Source organism: Protopterus annectens, chromosome 10.part0, assembly GCF_019279795.1.
Source record: "Protopterus annectens isolate FY-2018-M chromosome 10.part0, PAN1.0, whole genome shotgun sequence".
NCBI classification, from domain to species: domain Eukaryota; kingdom Metazoa; phylum Chordata; order Ceratodontiformes; family Protopteridae; genus Protopterus; species Protopterus annectens.
The window spans coordinates 1795597944-1795618169 of NC_056744.1; the positions used below are offsets into that span (position 1 = coordinate 1795597944).

The window sequence follows — 20226 nt, forward strand, 5'->3', positions numbered from 1 at the left end:
ACTTGATATGAGGTCAGTCAGGGTTGGCAGGGGTTTATGGGTAGAGGGAGGAGCTAGGAGCTCGGATCTAAGCTGTTGAAAACTGCCGGCTCGGATCCGAAGTCGGATCCGATACCCCATAGGTTGCTGACAAATGAAGTTTATCTACTCAGATGGAACGTTATGGTGAGTACATAACTTCTTATTTCTTCCCTCATGGACATGAGGGCCATTCAGCGATTACCACAGCAAGAGCAGGGACAAGGATTTTACTCAAGACTTTTCCTGGTGCCCAGAAAGGACAAAGCCGGGAGACCAATATTGGACCTGTCTATTCTAAACAATTTTCTGGACATTCCAAAATTCAAAATGTTGACTCTGCAGCAGCTTCTGCCCATACTGGGCAAGAAGGCTTGGCTTGTAACTTTGGACCTAAAAGAGGCATACCTGCATGTCCCAATCAGACAGTCTTGCAAGAAGATACCTCAGATTCATAGCTGGCTCAATGCACTACCAATTCTCTGCACTGCCCTTGGGCTTATCTACTGCGCCCAGGGTCTTCACAAAATGCCTGGCACCAGTAATTGCTTTTTGCCGACAAAGGGGGATTCAAATATATCCTTACTTGGACGACTGCCTTATTCAAGCAGAGAACAAGGACATTCTACTGAAGCATCTGGCGTTTGTAAAGAAGTTTAATTTGCCTAGGGTACACGGTAAATGAAAAGAAATCAAAACTAGTACCCTCTCAAGAGATAATATTCCTGGGTGCAAGCTTAAATACAACTGCCCAGATGGCTTATCTCACACCAGACAAACAAAGGCAACTGACTTCTTACTTCGAAAGGTTGGCAACAAAAACCCAGTTATCTGCAAGAAAAATTCTGCAGGCTTTGGGCTTCATGACATCCTGCATTCTACTAATTCCATATGCAAGACTGCATACGAGGAAACTACAATGGTACCTAAAAAGTGTTTGGACTCAACATTGCCACAGCCTGGAATCATTAATTATCTTCATTCCCTGCCTGCAACAATAGTTTCGATGGTGGGCACAGGCCTGTCACCACAACAAGGGACAGCCATTCACTCTACCAACAGCCAGGCAGACACTAATATATGCTTCAGATTATGCCTGGGGGGGCTCACAAGACAGGAAAATGTATTCAGGGCACATGGCCCACAAGCCAAATGCATCTACATATCAATCAAAAAGAGATGCTAGCTATTCAGAATGCCCTGACAGCCTTCAAGGACCTACTTCATCCAGGACAACTACTGATAAAGACGGACAATACTACAGTCATGTGGTACATAAACAAGCAGGGAGGCACACATTTCTACCCCCTCTGCAGACAAGCCATGACTTTGTGGAACACAGCATTGACTTATCAAGTACACCTGCAAGCACAATTCCTGCCAGGAGAGACAAATACTCTGGCAGATGAACTAAGCAGAAACCTCATGGACCCTCATGAGTGGAAACTAGATCCACAAATCTTCAACATGATAACAAGGAAATGGGGATGCACAGACATAGATCTATTTGCCTCCCCTCGCAACTGCCAACTATAGAAATTCTGCACAAGGACTTATCACCAGCAAGCATGGAAAGTGGATGCTCTATCATTCAGCTGGAAAACCCTCACAGTATATGCCTTTCCTCCACTGCCTCTCCTGCCCAAGGTACTCCTAAAGGTCAGACAAGAGAAACCAAAACATAATACTGATTGCACCAGATTGGCCACGCCAGCACTGATACCAAATCCTAAAGAGCATGTCTCTGGCACCAGCCTGGACATTACCTCAAATTCCTCATTTACTGACAAAACAAAACAGTCATGTCCTGCACAGCCAACTCAGAACCCTAAATCTGGCTGCATGGCGGATAATGTAACCATTCAGAACACACCTCTCTCCAAAGCAGTTACGGGTGTTATTTTGGAGGCCAGGAGGCCCAGCACCAGAAAATCTTATGCAGAAAAATGGAAGAGATTTTGTGCTTGGAACCAGGCACAAGGAATTGACACGCTTGTACCAAATATTCCTCAGATTTTACAATACCTAACAGAGATGCTGGACAAAGGCCTATTCTTCTCATCAGTTAAGATGCATGCATGTCCTTCAAGGATGCATCTGCAGTCATCACATATAGGTTGTCCTGCCTCAGGCAGCCCTTCGGTCGGCCGGATTCCAAAGTCTGGGTCTGGCCTCGGCTGATGTCGCACTTTCCCCAATGTCAGAGCGTCTGGGGTATAAAAGCATCAGCCGACGCCATCTTCCTCAGTCTTTCTTGCCGTGTGGTGCCCGAAGCAGAAGCAGTTCGCAAGTGCCGGTCGGCCAGCTCCTGTGATTCAGCTACCGAAGACTTTGAAAAAGCTAAGTACCCCGTTGGGGACTCTTTCTTGCCTCAGCCGATGTCAGATAAAGTTAATAATTGTTTAACTTGTGGGAAACAAATACCTCATAAGGATTTCCACTCTTACTGCCCCCCCTGCCTAGGCCCAGACCACGACGTCTCGGCCTGTTCAGCCTGTGCTTCCTTCAACCAACAAACTCTTAGACGTCGGTCAGAGTTTGCAGAGGAATTTTTTGGGGCTAGTTTTGCTTATAAGATGCCGTCTGAGACTCCGAATTCGCATTTAGTTAAAAAACAGAAGGACAAGGACCGACACACGGGAACCTCGGTCAGGCCTACCGCGAGTGTCTCGGTCTCGGCTGAAACCGAGTCCTTGGTGCTTCCTATTACCGAAACCACACAACCGACTACCTCGGTCCCGGAGGCCCCGGCCGAGTCGGTTATTGAATTACCTACTGAAACCGGTGTCCAGGAACCTTCTGACACCATTCCTTTAGATAAGTCTACTCCTGCACGTGGTGCAGCCAGACCCCCTGCTTCCATGTCCATTAAGGCTTTCTCTAGGGCTAAAGCTGCTAAACTTACTAAAGCTTTGCCTCCCAAGGTTTCCTCTCAGAGACCTCCTACTGGCTCTCAGATTCTTAGCCTAGCAGAGGATCTGATTTCTTTAATTAGAGGTTCCCAACCTCATCCGGACAGGGGCTCTCAACCACCTCCAGACAAAAGGCCCAGGGTTGAGCCCTCTGACCCCCAGTCCTCAGATGAGTCCACTGATGGCTCTGCTCTGTCAGACCACCAGGAGGAGGCTTATTCGGCCTACGAGGATTCTGATGCTGAAGAATCTATTCCCTCGGCCTCCCCTCCTGAAGAGTTTTCCTTTGGAGAGACATTACACTCTATGAGAGAACATTTTCAATGGCAGGGTCAGGAATTCTCTGATTCCAGAAAGAGATTAAGGACCTTTTTACATTTACCTCAACATAGGCCTTTAGCTATACCTCCTGTTTTGAATGTCATTGATGATGTGTACTCAGATGCTAGTACTGCCCCTGACTCTCTCCCTCCGGCTCTTGCCAAACCTGATAGGTACTACAGGGTCCCGGACTCGCATCTACACCTGTACAAGGCCCACTCTGCTGATCCAGAAACTATTTCCCAGGGCCCAAAAGGGGTTGCAGCTGCCACTGCTAAAAACCCTCTACCCTCTGAAAGGGAGTCCAGAGCATTAGAGAGATGGGGTAAGAAAGTTTATACTTCTGCAACTCTTTCCATGTGGGCATTAAATTGTCAATTTCATATGATACAGTACCAAGAGTATTTGTTAGATGAATTGCATAAGAAACTGTCCTCTTCTGAACCCCTTGATCGCAAATCCCTTCAGGATCTGGTGCATAACTCCCAGCAGGTTAGTAACCATTTCTTGCAGTGTGGTTATGATGCATTGTAAGCTTCATGTAGGTCAGCTATGACAGGTGCAGTTATACGTAGGCATGCCTGGCTGAAGGAACAATCTCTGCCAGACCATGTTAAAGCTAAGCTTTTGGATGCTCCTATGGAAAAGCAAAAATTATTTGGTTCCACGGCTCAAGAAGTTTTAAAGAAATTTGAAGAAAAGGCAAAATCTGTGCAAACAGTCAAAGACTTTCTGCAAGTCCAACCACCGAGATTCAGCAGAAATTGGCCTACTAAGAATTGGTCCTTTCCGGACTCAGACAGATCTCAGAGGGGCAGGAATAGGCGTGCCAGAGGTAGAGGGCAAGCTAGAGGCTCCTACAGAAGCCGTCAGTGGCAGCCTCCCAACCAGAGAGGTAGTGCAGGAGCTACAACTGCTACACCAGGACAGACTCAATGACTTCATTTTGACTCCGCCGACCCAGGGCTCAATTAGAAGCACCTCTGGGCGGAAAGCTTTCTTTATTCTCAAAAAATTGGCACAGCATTACAAGGGACACATGGACACTGCAGATAATAGACAAAGGATACAGGTTCCATTTCCACTCATTGCCAAAAAGGAGAGGCATGCCAGGTCTGCCACCAAATCAGAGGGCAGAGGCTTTGAAGCAAATTACCAACTTAATGCAAATGAAAGCCATAGAAAAGGTACCTCTTTCAGAACAAGGCCAAGGATTTTACTTCAGATTATTCCTTGTTCCAAGAAAAGAAAATCAATGGAGGCCTATTCTCGACTTGTCCGCACTGAATACTTACCTCATTGTGCCAAAATTCAAAATGCTGACTCTACAGCAACTCCTTCCCATGCTGGGCAAGGGGTCTTGGCTGGTGACTCTAGACCTCAAGGAGGCATACCTGCATGTCCCTATTCGACAAAGCTGCAGAAGACACCTCAGATTTCTTGCAGGGTCAGAGCATTATCAATTCTCAGCATTACCCTTTGGCTTATCTACTGCGCCCAGAGTATTCACGAAATGCCTGGCATCAGTAATTGCACACTGCAGACTTCAGGGGATTCAAATCTACCCATATCTGGACGACTGCCTTATACAAGCGGACAGCAAGCAAACTTTGTTAAAGGACTTGGACTATGCCATCCACCTGCTACAGGCCTTGGGATATACAGTCAACATCCACAAATCAAGACTGGTTCCATCCCAAAGAATAACCTTTCTGGGTGCGGATCTAGACACAACCACCCAAATGGTCTTTCTCTCAGAAGAAAAACAAAAACAACTACCAGATTACTTCAAGAATCTGACAAGACAAACTCAGCTGACTACAAGGAAAATCCCGCAGGCCCTGGGTTACATGGCATCTTGCGTTCTTCTGATTCCACAAGCAAGACTGCATATGAGAAAATTACAATGGTACCCAAGAAGTTTATGGACACAGCACAGTCACAGCTTAGAAACTCTGATCCCACTCATTCCTTGCCTTCAAAAGGAATTTCTGTGGTGGGCTTAAGCCTGCCAGTCGAACAGCGGGTTGCCCTTCAGCAAGCCAAGAGCCAACCAAACCATCACCACGGACGCTTCAGACCAAGGTTGGGGAGCTCACATGGAGGGCAGATGTATGCAAGGGCTATGGTCACAAAGAGAGCTGCGCATGCACATAAACCAAAAGGAAATGCTGGCAGTGATGCACACAATCGAGGCCTTCAAACCTTTCCTTCAGCAAGGCCACCTGCTCATAAGGACAGACAACACCACAGTTATGTGGTACAAAACAAGCAAAGAGGCACCCATTCCTACCCTCTTTGCAGACTGACTATGAATCTATGGGAACTTGCTTTGAAACTCAACATACAGCTACAGTCCCAGTTCGTGCCAGGGAAAGACAATATACTGGCAGACAGCTTAAGCAGAACTACCATGGATGCACACAAATGGATACTGCACCCAGACATTTTCTTACTCATCACACAATCATGGGGAAGCCCAGAAATAGACCTGTTCGCTTCCCCCCACAATCATCAACTGAGGAAATTCTGCTCAAGGACATACCACCCACAAGCATGGAAAGTGGACGCTCGCTCTCTCAGCTGGAAAGCTCTAACAGTGTATGCTTTCCTACCTCTCCCATTAATGACCAAGGTCCTACTGAAGATCAGGCCTGAGCAGCCCAGAGTGATTCTGATAGCTCCAAACTGGCCAAGACAGCACTGGTACCCACTGTTAAAGAGCATGTCACAGACGAAACCATGGCCTCTCCCCCTATGGCCACTTCTACTGACGCAGCACAATTTCAGGACTCTGCACTCCAACCTAAAAACCTTGCGGCTAACTGCCTGGAGAATACCATGACTACTCCTCAGGATAACCTATCCCAGAGAGTGAAGGATATTATTATGGAAGCTCGCCGGCCTTCCACAAGGAAGGCATATTCAGCAAAATGGAAAAGATTTCACACCTGGAACACAACAAAGGGCCTAGATGTGACCGTGATTAACATGGCACATATACTGGAATATTTGGCAGAATTGTTCCACAATGGCCTGTCTTACTCTTCCATTAAGATACATGCCTCAGCAATCTCAGCAGAATACAATGTTAATCCACCTGTCTTCTCTCATCCTCTCCTAAGACAGTTTCTAAGAGGAATCAAAAGCATCAAACCTCCAAGGAAACCACCTCTACCTACTTGGGACCTTAATTTCGTGTTGGAAAAGCTAACACTTCCTCCCTTTGAACCAGCAGCATCGGCAGATCTACAGTTTTTGTCTTGGAAAACTGCCTTCCTTCTGGCCATAACCTCAGCAAGAAGAGTATCTGAGTTACAAGCTTTAATGGCAGTGCAGCCATTTCTTATCTTTCATCAGGACAGAGTTTCTTTGAGGACCAATCCTACATTTATGCCAAAGGTGGTATCCAGGGTATCTTTGAGCCAAGCTATTCACTTGCCTACATTCTTCCCACAACCACAAAATAAAGGGGAGAGACTTCTGCACACCCTGGACATACACAGACACTTGCGCTACTACTTAGACAGAACTAAGAGATGTTAAGTTGTCAATCTCGCCTTCATTCTTGCTGGATGGGTTCGGAGCCGATCCTCGGCTCCGACTCGGCACTTGCTAAGCTCGAGAGTCACTTTTACCAGCTCGAGGCAGCCCCATATCCCATGATGCAAGGCGGTAATTACCCAGATCTCGTTTGCCGCTTCGCTAATGAGGTCATCCTTTTTACCAGCTCCTGGTAAGTGATAATTTTCTAGCTTTTGCTCAGGTTTAAAACTTTAAAAACCTAATTTTTGGTCCTTTATCTTCTTTCTACAACCTCAGTGTATTCACTTAGCTCCATACCCCTTTTTCACTAGTTCCCTTAGTTAATTTATTTCGGGCCTTAGGCCTTTCCCATCCTCACAGTTCCTGTCAGGATTTCCCTCAGGTGTGTGTGTGTGTTGTATCTCTATAATTAATAACTAATTTTGTTAGTTGTGTTTAATATTTTTTAGTGTTAGTATCTTGGTTGGACTGATTGGTGTGTGTGAGTTTTAAACACCGAGATATGTCTAAGGATACCAGGGTCTCAGGTTTCAAGAAGTGTGACTCGTGCTGTCAGAAGATGTCTCTGACAGATGGTCACACTTCTTGTATTTATTGCCTGGGACCCCTACACCTGCAGGACTCCTGTGCTATATGTCATTCTTTTAGCCAGAGAGTCCTGCAGGAACGTAGGAATAAGTTGATCCTTAGGGGTCTACTTAAACCAGAGAGCTCCCCGGCTAAACTCTGCTCCGGGAAGTCCTCTAAACCTTCCAAGACCCAGGCTTCGGTGTCCAAGTCTGTGGTCTTGGTTCCGACTCCGCCGGAGTCGACATCGGCTCCGTCCAGAGCTGATCCTTCCTTGTTGGAGGCCCCTATGTCGGCGCCGATCATCATCGGCACCGATACCTTGGCTTTGGCACCGGTGTCGGCTCCATCCGGCTCCGACACCCCTGCGTCGAAGCAGGTCTCTGCTCCGACTGGAGCCGAGATATCTTTGTCTCCTCTCGGAGCCAAGTTGTCTGCTCCTTCTGGAGCCGAACGTTCTTCGGCTCCGATGGCTCCGTCCAAAAAGAGGTCTAGATCTCCTTCTTTGGAATCTATTCACTCTGCTCCAGCCTCTCCCTTGCTTTCGGAGCGGAGCCATCGGAGCCGATCATCGAGGTCTTCCAGGCTTTCAGACCACGATTTAGAGAGAGTGGTAAGTAGGCTATTAAAGTCACAGGCAGTAGCCCAGATGCTCCATAGCCCGTCTCATCAGACGTCAGCTATTCTACATCCCCCTGAAATTCCTCCTTCAACTCTCCTACAGAGCTCGGAGCCGGAGATTATCAGAACAGTGACTGTTGCTGCTTCGGAGCCGATGCCACACCTTTCGGCTCCGTCGTCCTCGACTCCTATCTCCTCCTTGAGACCTTCCTTGGAGGGATCCGGGCGTCGGGCTTCCCTGGTCGGTTCCGAGGGGGCAAGTGGCATCGGACCCTTGTCCGACCCTGTTCTCCCTCTCGGGGCTTCGGCCTTGGTGAGCTCGGGCTCGGCCCCGACATCTGCTTCGGAGCCTTCCCTTTCGGTGGGACCGGGAATCCCTGTTTCTTCGGAGCGGGATCTCTCGGCCCTCCCTGGGAGGGGGAGCCTTCAAGGTGATGAGGAGTGTGCTAGCCCCAGAGCTTAGCCAGCAGTCTGTTCCTTTAGCTTCTCCCTCTACGGTGCCTGTAGATGCCTCTTCCCGTTCTCTTGCTCCCGGACCCAGAGGTCCTTCGCCCCAGGTCTCCCCATTGGGAAGAACTTCCTCTTCCGAGGTTTCTCCTGATCCTTCAGGTGAACCCCCGCGTAAGAGGACTTGCAAGAGGAAGCATTTAGACTCCCCTGAGTCTACAACCTCAGATACTGATTTAGATGAGTCGGAGGGGTCCCCAAGATCCCCCTCTGAGGATGTCTCCTTTTCAGACATCCTTGAGCTCCTGAAACAGAGGGGGAACTGGCCCTCCATTAACCCCTCCGAGGATGAATCTGTATACCTGGAGGCGTTTGGATCTCAACCCTCCACCTCCTGGGTGTCTCCGCCTTTCAACCCTCTCATGGAGGTTATAGCTCGAAAGGCGTGAGCATCTCCTGATTCGGTGGAACCAGTCCCTAGGAGACCTTCAAAATTTATTACGGCCCCCCGCAGAAAAGCAGTTTCTTACTAAAGGTGTCCCGGTTAATGCCATGGTGGTGGCGGCCGCCACTAAGAAGGAACTTGCAGATCCTTCCGTACCAGTCCATCCTCCAAACAAAGAGTCCAGGACTATGGACAGGTATGGTAAGCGGATGTTTTCCTCAGCGACCTTTGCTGTGCGCACGCTGAATTATTTATGTCACTTCAGCAGACTTCAAAGAGACATCCTTAAAGAATTAGGTGAAGTAGTACAGGATCCTTCAGCACCAGGGGCTCAGGAAAAGATTGCCTCTCAGCTGGGAATCCTTAACTCCATAACCAACTCCTCCATGCGGCTCATTTCTTATGCAGCCGATGGGGAGAGTAGAGCTGCAGGCACAGGAGTGGCTCTCAGACGCCAGTCCTGGATGCGGCTCTGTAATTTTGCAGACCCTTTTAAGGCCTCCTAAACAAACTCTCCCTTTGATGGGTCAACTTTGTTTGGCCCTCAGGTGAAGGACACGTTGACCAGGTGTGAGCAAGACGGCAAGACTCTTTTTGCCGTAGGAGTCGGTTTCTCCACTCCTTCTAGACCTTACCCCAAAGGTCAGAAGGGAGGGAAAATGTGGTTCCGGAAATCACAAGGAGTCATGCCTGACGCACGTGGTCAGTTTACCCCCAGAGGCAGAGGGGGTAATAATAACAGACGCCACCCTAGAGGCAGAGGGGGTCCGCAGAACCAGGACTCCAGAGAGCCTCTCTCTGATGAGCCCTTCCAGCATCCCTGAGGTGTTGCCCGACTGCCCACCCTTGGAGGCAGTCGGGGGAAGATTGTTGCTGTACCCACAGGCCTGGCTTTCCCTTTCTCAAGACAAATGGGTACAGTCGATCATATCCGAGGGTTACAAAATTCCTTTTGAGGAAAGCCCTTTCCCTCAAAAAGGTTCCCTTCCAGACGTACCACCCGGTCTAAGGGAAATTGCAAGATTAGAGGTGTCAAATCTTCTAAGGAAAAGAGCTATCCAGGCAGTACCAAAAGATCAATTAGAGTCCGGAATCTACTCAAGGTTCTTTTTGGTCCCCAAAAAGACGGGAGACTGGAGACCAATATTAGACCTCAGCAGACTAAACAAGTCTGTCAAAAAGGCGAGATTTCGGATGGTCACACTTCAATCGATTTTGCCCTTTCTGGGCAAAGACAACTGGATGTGCTCTATAGACCTTCAGGATGCGTACTATCACATAAAAATCCACAGACGCTCCAGAAGGTTTCTCCGCTTTTGGCTGGGGACCAGTCATTTTCAATTCAGAGCCCTGCCCTTTGGTCTCACTACAGCCCCCAGAGTGTTCACCAAATGCATGGCAGTGGTCACGGCTCACCTGAGACGTCTAGGATTCCAGGTGTTTCCGTATCTCGACGACTGGCTCCTCTCAGCCACCACCAGGCATCAACTCATCCGAGCCAGAGACTACACCCTATGTCTCTGCAGTCAATTGGGAATTTCGGTAAACTTCGAAAAGTCCTCATCGCCCTGCCAATCTATTACCTTTATATGCGCAAATCTAGACACTACTCGGATGTCAGCAAACCTAACAAGTCAGAGAATCCTAACCACGTTCGGATCATCCTTGCCAGCAAAAAGGTACCAGCCAGGCTGGTTTTGAAAGTGTTGGGCCTCATGGCTTCTGCCATCACACTCCTTCCTCTGGCCTGTTTTTACATGCGTCTTCTACAATGGATATTGTTCACACAATGGTCCTTCCAGCAGCTTCCCATGCGTCACAAGATCCTAGTGAGACAGACCTGCAAGAACCATCTATCCTGGTGGATTTCCTCTCCTCTAGTCCATCAGGGCAGGCCATTTGTTCCCCCGGCCCCAGTAGCCACGGTCACTTTGGATGCCTCACTGATTGGGGGGGGGGGGGGCATTATCAGGGCAGGATGGTTCATGGCACATGGCAACCGTTCGAATACCACCTGCACATAAATGTCCTAGAGATGAGAGCAGTGCTTTTAACATTGCAAGCCCTCAACGACTTTCTTCCCTTAGGAACTATTTCAGTTCACACGGACAACATGTCCGTGGTGTGGTACATCAACAAGCAGGGCGGAACCAAGTCCTATCCCTTGTGTCGAGAGGCTCTCAGACTTTGGCAATGGGCGATCTCCTCTCATCGGTTTCTGGTAGCAACGCATATCCCTGGGAAAACCAACATAATAGCGGACAGATTGAGCAGAGCTATACTCATGCCTCACGAGTGGTCTCTCAAGCAATCCATAGTGGAAGAGATCTTTCAGAAGTGGGGCCACCCATGCTGCAATCTTTTTGCTACTCCTCTAAACAGCAAATGCCCAGACTTCTTTTCTCTCTTCCCACTTCCGGGCCATCCCCCCAGAGACGCTCTTACCCAGGATTGGCCACAGGGACTTCTTTATGCTTTCCCCCCCTTTCCATTGATTCCACAGGTACTCCAGAAAGCGTCCGTTTTGAGAGCCAAAATGATTCTCATTGCCCCTTACTGGCCTCGACAAATTTGGTTCCCGTTCCTTCATCGCCATCTCTTGGTGCAGCCTTGGCATCTGGACCCAGTACCAGATCTTCTGACCCACCAGTCGGGTCAACTGCACCGGTCCGTTCCTTCCCTCAACCTCACAGCTTGGTTGCTCCACTTCCTTCCTTAGCCAGGCTTCCTATGATCTCTAACCCCGTTAGAGACATCATAGTAGCTTCTCTTAAGTCCTCTACCAGGAGGATTTACTCTAGTAACTGGAAACGCTTCTCCCTCTGGGCGAAAGATAAGAACATTAGATCCCTTTACTGCCCTGGTTCAGTCAGTCTTGGATTTTCTAGAGGAAATTTTTCACTCAGGTTCTTTCTCTTCCACAGTCAAAGTTCAGTTGGCAGCAATCTCCAACTTTCATGTCTGGTTTGCAGACCACAACATTATGTCCCACAAGCTTTGTAAAGCCTTTCTTAAAGGGGTGTTCTTTCTAAAGCCCCCTGTTAGGGATCCTCCACCACAGTGGGACCTAAATTTAGTGCTGGCATCCTTGATACTTCCCCCTTTCGAACCGGCTGCTTCATGTTCATTAAAGTTTCTTTCTTGGAAGACACTCTTTCTTGTCGCCATTACCTCGGCTAGAAGAGTGTCGGAACTTCATGCTCTATCTGTTCGTCCCCCTTATTTGGTCTTCCACAAGGACAGGGTATCCTTGAGAACCAATCCATCCTTTTTGCCCAAGGTTGCTTCTAAGATAAATTTAAACCAATCCATTGATCTTCCTGTATTTTTTCCAAATTATTCTAACAGGGCGGAACAAAAATTGCATTACCTTGATGTTCACCGCCAACTTAGATATTACTTGGACAGAACGAAGCAATTTAGAAAATCTGATCAACTCTTCCTTTCTTATGCTGAAAATAAAAAAGGTCTCCCTGTTTCTAAAGTGACCTTATCCAGATGGCTATCTTCCACCATTTCTGGCATTTATCAACTTAGGGGCAAACAACTCAGCTCAAAACCTAAAGCACATTCCACAAAAGGCCTAGCCACTTCTACAGCTTTTCAGGCTAGGCTGCCCTTAGATACTATTTGTGCAGCAGCCAGTTGGGCCACTCCTAATACTTTTGTTTCTCATTACAAATTGGATTTGGCCTCCTGGGATAGGGCAAGCTTTGGTTCCACTGTTCTCAAGAGTCTGTTCCATTGAGCCACCCAGGATAGAGGTGCTAGGGACGCAGTCCCATCCAGCAAGAATGAAGGCGAGATTGACAACTTAACATTTAGAAGTTATGTACCTACCATAACGTTCCATGTTAGTTGTCTTCTCTCGCCTTCTTTCTTGCATCCCTCCCTCCTGTCCCCCCTAGCCTGGACAGACCTTGATTTCCTCTTTCTCTGGAAGATTCTTCTTCCTTGGACACCAGTTAGTTGGCCTTGATTACCTGGTTTCCCTTTACAGCCTTTTTAGGTTAGTTGTCCTCTTTCCTTAGTGGAAAGTTTTTTGGTAGGCAGTTTTTCCTCTAGATACCAAACGAGATCTGGGTAATTACCGCCTTGCATCATGGGATATGGGGCTGCCTCGAGCTGGTAAAAGTGACTCTCGAGCTTAGCAAGTGCCGAGTCGGAGCAGAGGATCGGCTCAGAACCCATCCAGCAAGAAAGAAGGCGAAAGAAGACCACTAACATGGAACGTTATGGTAGGTACATAACTTCTAATTACAGAAAGACTGACCAGTTGTTTGTAGCATATGCTGCTGGGGTACAAGGAAAAGCAATTTCCAAACAGTTTCAAAATTGATAGGGAATTGCATTCGTTTTTGTTACTCCTTTCATGGAAAAACTGTACCAGCTAACATTAGACCTCATTCCACGAGAGCCACAGCCACCACCACAGCCTTCCTAAGAGGGGTGGCTACCAAGGACATTTTAGAAGCTGCTACATGGAGCTCCGTGCATACATTTGCCAAGCATTACAATTTACCTTTATACTCCAGATCCAGAGCAGGTTTTGCTACGGCAGTCCTGCAGGGTATCTTAACTACACCATCCTTCACTTAGTACCTCCACCCCCAGATTGGCTATGGTATTCTACCCATATGTGATGACTGCAGATGCATCCTTGAAGGACATAGTACAGTTTTGTACCTACCATAAATGTAGATGTCCGATAGGTATGCATCTGCAGTCAGGTTTACCCTCCCTCCTTCCCCTCTGTGGTATTCCTAGGGTGCTTACCCCTCTGTTAGCTAGCTGGGGGAATCTGTTATGGTGTATTTGTTTGTATATACATGTATGTATATATATATATATATATATATATATTTTTTTTTTTTTTGCAAATGTTTGGAATTTTATTGCATTCCTCCAAATTTAGCCTTCCTAGAGGGCACCTGGCATCTGGGGCAATAAAAACTGAGGAAGATGGCGTCGGCTGATGCTTTTATACCCCAGACGCTCTGACGTCAGGGAAAGTGCGACATCAGCCGAGGCCAGACCCAGACGTTGGAATCCGACCGACCGAAGGGCTGCCTGAGGCAGGACAACCCATATGTGATGACTGCAGATGCATACCTATCGGACATCTACATTTATGGTAGGTACAAAACTGTACTTTCTGCCATTTCAGCTCATTACAATACGGACCCCACCTCTTTTTTCACATCCACTGCTAAGGCAGTACCTCACAGGGGCCAAAAACATAAGACCTCCAAGGAGAGCGCCAATACCTGCATGGGACCGCAATTTTGTCTTGGAAAAACTCACGCTGCCTCCTTTTGAGCCAGCCAATACAGCTGATATTAAATTCTTATCATGGAAAACAGCTGCTCCTAGTATTAACGTCAGCAAGAAGAGTCTCAGTTAGAGGCACTAATGGCTGTGGAACCTTTTATAATTTTCCATCCGGACAGGGATGTTCATCGTGCATACAGCTGCAGTCATAACAGATGGGTTCTCCTGCCTTCGGGCGGGTCCTCGGTCGGCTGAATTCCAAAGTCTAGGTCCGGCGTCGGTTGTCGTCGCTTCTTCCCTGACGTCAGTGCGACAGGGGTATAAAAGAACCAGCCAACGCCATTTTCTTAAGTCTTTCTTGCCGCACGGTGCCCGAAGCAGAAGCAGTTCGCAAGTGCCAGTCGGCCAGCTCCTGAGATTACGAAAAATTTGGAAACCGAAGTCTTCTTAAAAGCTAAGTACCCAGTTGGGGAAACTTTTCTTGCCTCAGACCCATGTCAGACAAAGTTAATAATTGTATTTCTTGTGGGAAGCAAATACCGCATAAGGATTTCCATTCCCTCTGTATACCTTGTTTAGGCCCAGACCACGACGTCTCGGTCTGTCACTGTTGTGCTACATTCAACAAACGCACTATTAAGCGTCGGGCGGAGTTCACCCAGCATTTTTTTGGGAAAGCATTTAACTATACCATGTCGTCAGATACTCCGACACCGGTTTTGTCTAAAAAAACGCAAAGACAAGGACCGACACTCTAGGTCCGCGGCCTCTACCGACACCACGCCAAAGCCGACTACACGTGGTCCGGTTCTCAGTGAGGCGCCTGTGCAGCCCCTGATTACCGACGACACATCTTTGGCAGTGTCTCCTGTACCCGAGGTTGCAGGCTCCTCGGCCCACACCCCGACTACAGATACCGAAGCCACTCTTGGCATTGAAACAAAGAATGTGGAAAGGTCCACCTCCACTCAAGGTGACTTCAGACCTTCCTCTTCTTTCTCCATCAAGGCTTTCACCAAGTCTAAAGCAACCATGCACCCTAAGAGACCAGTTACACAGGGCCCATCTCCAGGCCCCATGACTAAGAAACAGATGCTTAAAATGGCTGAGGATTTAATTACTCTAATCAGAGGTTCTCAGCCACCTCCGGACAAAAGGCCCAGAGTGGAGGAAGATTCCCCCTCCTCTGATCAGGGCTCCATTATTTCAGAACACTCTGATGATCAGGAACAGTCTTACTCACCTTTTGAAGACTCTGATGCAGAGGAGTCTATTCCTTCTGTATCCCCCCCTGAGGATTTCTCATTTGGGGAAACTTTGCATACCTTAAGGGAACACTTCCACTGGGAAGGCCAGGATTATTCAGATTCCAAGAAAAGGCTCAGGGAATTTCTTTTGTTACCCCAGCACAGGCCTCTGGCTATACCTCCTGTCTTGGACATCCTAGATGATGTTTATTCTGAGGCCTGCCTTAACCCGGACTCTCTACCTCCAGCTCCAGTTAAGCCTGACAGGTACTACAGGGTTTCTGACTCGCACCAATTTCTTGACAAAAGCCATGCTGCTGACCTAGAAACCATCTCACAGGGGCCCAAGGGAATTAAGGCTTCCATTGCCAAAAATCCATTGCCTTCAGAGAGAGATTCCAGATCCTTAGAAAGGTGGGGAAAAAAGGTATACAACCTCGGCTACCTTAACCATGAGGGCCTTAAACTGTCAGTTTCATATGCTAAAATACCAACAGTTTCTGTTATCTCAATTGAAAAGTAAAATGTCACAACCTGAACAACCAGACTTGAAGGAGTTGCAGGATTTGATGCATAGTGCAGAACAAGTGGGTAAACATACCTTACAATGTGGTTTTGATGCTCTAGAGGCCTCATGTAGAGCTGCTGTTACAGGCTCAGTCATACGCAGGCATGCTTGGCTCAAGGAAAAAACCTTGCCTGATCATGTCAAAGCTAAATTACTAGATGCCCCTCTTCAAAAGGATGTGCTATTTGGGGCAAATGCTGAGGAAGTATTACGGAAAATGGAGGAAAAAGCTAAATCAATGCAAACTGTTAAAGAATTTCTGCAGTTTCAACCCCCACGTTTTAGTAAAAATTGGCCTTCCAAAAACTGGTCCTTTCCTGCCACAGACAGACCCCAAAGAGGCAGATACAGGCGCCCGAGGGGCAGAGGACAATCACAAGGATCGTACAGAGGCAGACAATGGCAAGCTCCTACACAAAGAGGTGGTGAGGACAACTCACAAACTTTCAGAAAGCAAACCCAATGACTTTCCCCTTTGCAGGCCAACCAGGTCTCAAATGGCAGCCCCCTTAGGAGGAAAACTGGCACTATTCTCAAAAAATTGGCATGTTGTCACAAAGGACAAATGGATCCTGGACATTATAAACAGAGGCTACAAATTCCATTTTCATACCTTTCCAAAAATGAGAGGCATGCCAAAACTGCCACACAATCAAAGGGCAGAGGCACAAAAGCAAATTTCAGATCTTATAAACATGAAAGCTATTCAAGAGGTACCTACACACAAACAAGGTCAAGGTTTTTATTCCAGGCTATTTCTGGTGCCAAGGAAGGGAAAAGATTGGAGACCTATTTTGGATCTTTCCATCCTAAACCCATTCCTACTCGTACCAAAATTCAAGATGCTCACTCTACAGCAACTTCTTCCCATGCTGGGCAAGGAGTCTTGGCTGGTAACATTGGACGTCAAGGAGGCATACCTGCATGTCCCAATCAGACAAAATTGCAGAAGATACCTCAGATTTCTTGCAGGTTCAACACATTATCAATTCTCTGCATTGCCCTTTGGCTTATCTACTGCGCCCAGAGTATTCACGAAATGCCTGGCATCAGTAATTGCCTACTGCAGACTTCAAGGGATACAAATATACCCTTATTTGGACGACTGCCTGATCCAAGCGGACAGCAAGCACACTCTTCTGAAACATCTGGCGTATGTAATGTTATTAAACTCTCTGGGATACACAGTCAACAAAGAGAAATCAAGGCTAATGCCCTCTCAGAATATAATTTTCCTGGGTGCCAATTTGGACACAAACACCCAGATGGCCTACCTCACGCCAGAGAAGCAGGTGCAACTAATTCAATATTTCAGAACACTGGCAAATTGCACCAGGCTGACTGCAAGGAAAATCCTGCAGGCTCTGGGATTCACGGCATCTTGCATCTTACTAATCCCATGTGCAAAGCTGCATATGAGAAAACTACAATAGTACCTAAAAAACATATGGTCTCAACACAGCCACAGTTTGGAAACAATAATACCACTACTTCCATGTCTGCAAAAGGAATTTCTGTGGTGGTCTCAAGCATGTCAAACAAACACAGGTCTTCCATTCAGCAAGCCTCAAGCAAATCAAGTCATCACAACAGACGCCTCGGACTACGCCTGGGGGGCGCACATGACAGACCGGTGCATTCAGGGCAAATGGTCCCAAAAAGAAAAGCACCTTCACATCAATCAAAAAGAAATGCTAGCAGTAATAAATGCTATTATAGCTTTCAAGGACCTTCTACAACCAGGTCAACTATTGATAAGAACGGACAACACCACAGTTATGTGGTACATAAACAAGCAGGGAGGAACACATTCCTATCCCCTATGCAGACTGGCCATATCACTTTGGAACATGGCCATGGACTTACAAATGGAACTACAAGCACAGTACTTGCCAGGCAAGCAAAACACACTGGCAGACAACCTAAGCAGGAATATGACAGATCCACACGAATGGATGTTGCATCCAAAAGTATTTACAGAAATAATCCAAGAATGGGGAAAGCCAGACATAGATCTCTTTGCCTCCCACAAAAATCATCAATTGACAAAATTCTGCTCTAGGACCTTCTATCCAACGGCCTGGAGAGTGGACTCTTTCAGTTGGACATCAATGACAGTTTATGCCTTCCCACCTCTTCCTCTGCTGCCCAAAGTCCTATTGAAGACCAGAGCAGACAGACCAAAGATGATCCTCATTGCTCCGGACTGGCCAAGGCAACACTGGTACCCACTCCTGAGGAGCCTGACACATTCCCCTCCATGGACCCTGCCTCTAATGCCTCTTCTTCTGACTCAGCACAGCTTCAAAACTTTTCACAGTCAGCTGAAAACACTCATTCTAGCCGCATGGAAGATTCCTTAGCATCACAGCAGGCCCTACTCTCCAAGGAGGTACAGGATGTCATTTTGGAGGCCAGAAGGCCATCAAGTAGAAAAGCTTACTCCGCAAAATGGAAACGTTTTTGTGTCTGGAATGAGAAAAAGGGCCAGAACCCTGGAAAACTGAATTTACCTCAAATACTACAATATTTGGCTGAACTGCTAAGCAGTGGACTTTCGTTCTCCTCCTTCAAAATCCATGCCTCAGCCATTTCTGCAGAATACAACACTGATCCTCCTTTATTCTCTCACCCTCTTTTAAGACAGTTCCTCAGGGGGGCTAGGAATTTAAGACCTCCAGGGAAACAACCAATACCGGCTTGGGATTTCATTCTGGAAAAACTGACTTTGCCTCCTTTTGAGCCAGCTGCCTCATCAGATTTGCAATATTTGTCCTGGAAAACAGCTTTCCTTCTGGCTATCACTTCAGCTCGTAGAGTTTCAGAACTACAGGCCCTCATGGCTGTCCAGGCTTTTATCATCTTCTATCAGGACAGAGTTTCCTTACGAACCAACCCGTCCTTTATGCCTAAAGTGGTATCCAGAGTAGCTTTAAATCAGGCCATACATTTACCTACCTTTCATCCCAATCCTCAAAACAAAGGGGAGAGATTACTACATTCCTTGGACTTCCACAGGCAACTGCGTTATTATTTGGACAGAACGAAACCTTTCAGAAAATCAGAACAGCTCCTTGTGGCCTATGCGGTAGGAGCTCAAGGAAAGCCAATTTCCAAACAGACAATCTCAAAATGGATAGCCCATTGCATACGCTTTTGCTATTCCTTTCATGGCAAAACTGTTCCTACAGGCATTAGAACTCATTCCACCAGGGCCACAGCCACCTCTGCAGCCTTCCTCAGAGGAGTTCCTACCAAGGATATTTTGGAAGCAGCCACTTGGAGTTCTGTGCATACCTTCTCCAAGCACTACAACCTACCATTATACTCCAAATCTAGAGCAGGCTTTGCCACTGCAGTCTTGCAGGGCATTTTGGCTCCTCCTAGTTCCACCTAGTGCCTACCACCCCTTTCTTAGCTTTGGGATTCCACCCATCTGTTATGACTGCAGCTGTATGCACGATGAACATAGTACAGTTTTGTACCTACCATAAATGTAGATGTTCGAGTGCTAATACAGCTGCAGTCCAGGTTTCCCTCCCTCCTTCCCCTCTAGGGATATTCTTTTAGGGTGTATTTGCTTGCAACTACTGTTTTTTGATTATATTGCATTGCATTACTTCATAATTTTATGTATAGCCTTCCTTCTGGGGGCACCTGACATCTGGGGCAAGAAAAACTGAAGAAAATGGCGTCTGCTGGTTCTTTTATACCCCTGTCGCACTAACGTCAGGGAAGAAGCGACTACAACCGACGCCGGACCTAGACTTTGGAATTCGGCCGACCAAGGACCCGCCTGACGGCAGGAGAACCCATCTGTTATGACTGCAGCTGTATTAGCACTCGAACATCTACATTTATGGTAGGTACAAAACTGTACTTTTCTCTGAGGACAAACCCAACAGTTATGCCTAAGGTAGTGTCCAGTGTGGCTCTTAACCAAACCATTCATTTGCCTACCTTTTATCCAAACCCACAGAATAAGGGGGAGAGACTTCTGCATTCTTTGGACATACACAGACAGTTACGCTTCTACTTGGACAAAACCAAAGCTTTCAAAAAGACTGAACAACTCTTAGTGGCATATGCTGCAGGATCGCAGGGAAAAGCTATCTCAAAGCAGACTATTTCAAAATGGATAGGCCACTGCATTCGTTTCTGCTATTCACATCATGGCAAATCAGTGCCTAAGGGCATTAGGCCACATTCAACCAGAGCAGCAGCCTTCCCCAGAGGAGCACCAACCAAGGACATTTTGGAGGC

At 47.3% G+C, this 20226-nt stretch overlaps 1 protein-coding gene across 5 annotated transcripts in view; it reads left to right on the forward strand.

Moving 5' to 3' along the window:
- FBRS (fibrosin) overlaps positions 1 to 20226 on the forward strand; it is a 1655257-nt gene that overhangs the window by 1589952 nt on the left and 45079 nt on the right. The gene's annotated exons all lie outside the window — the stretch shown is intronic.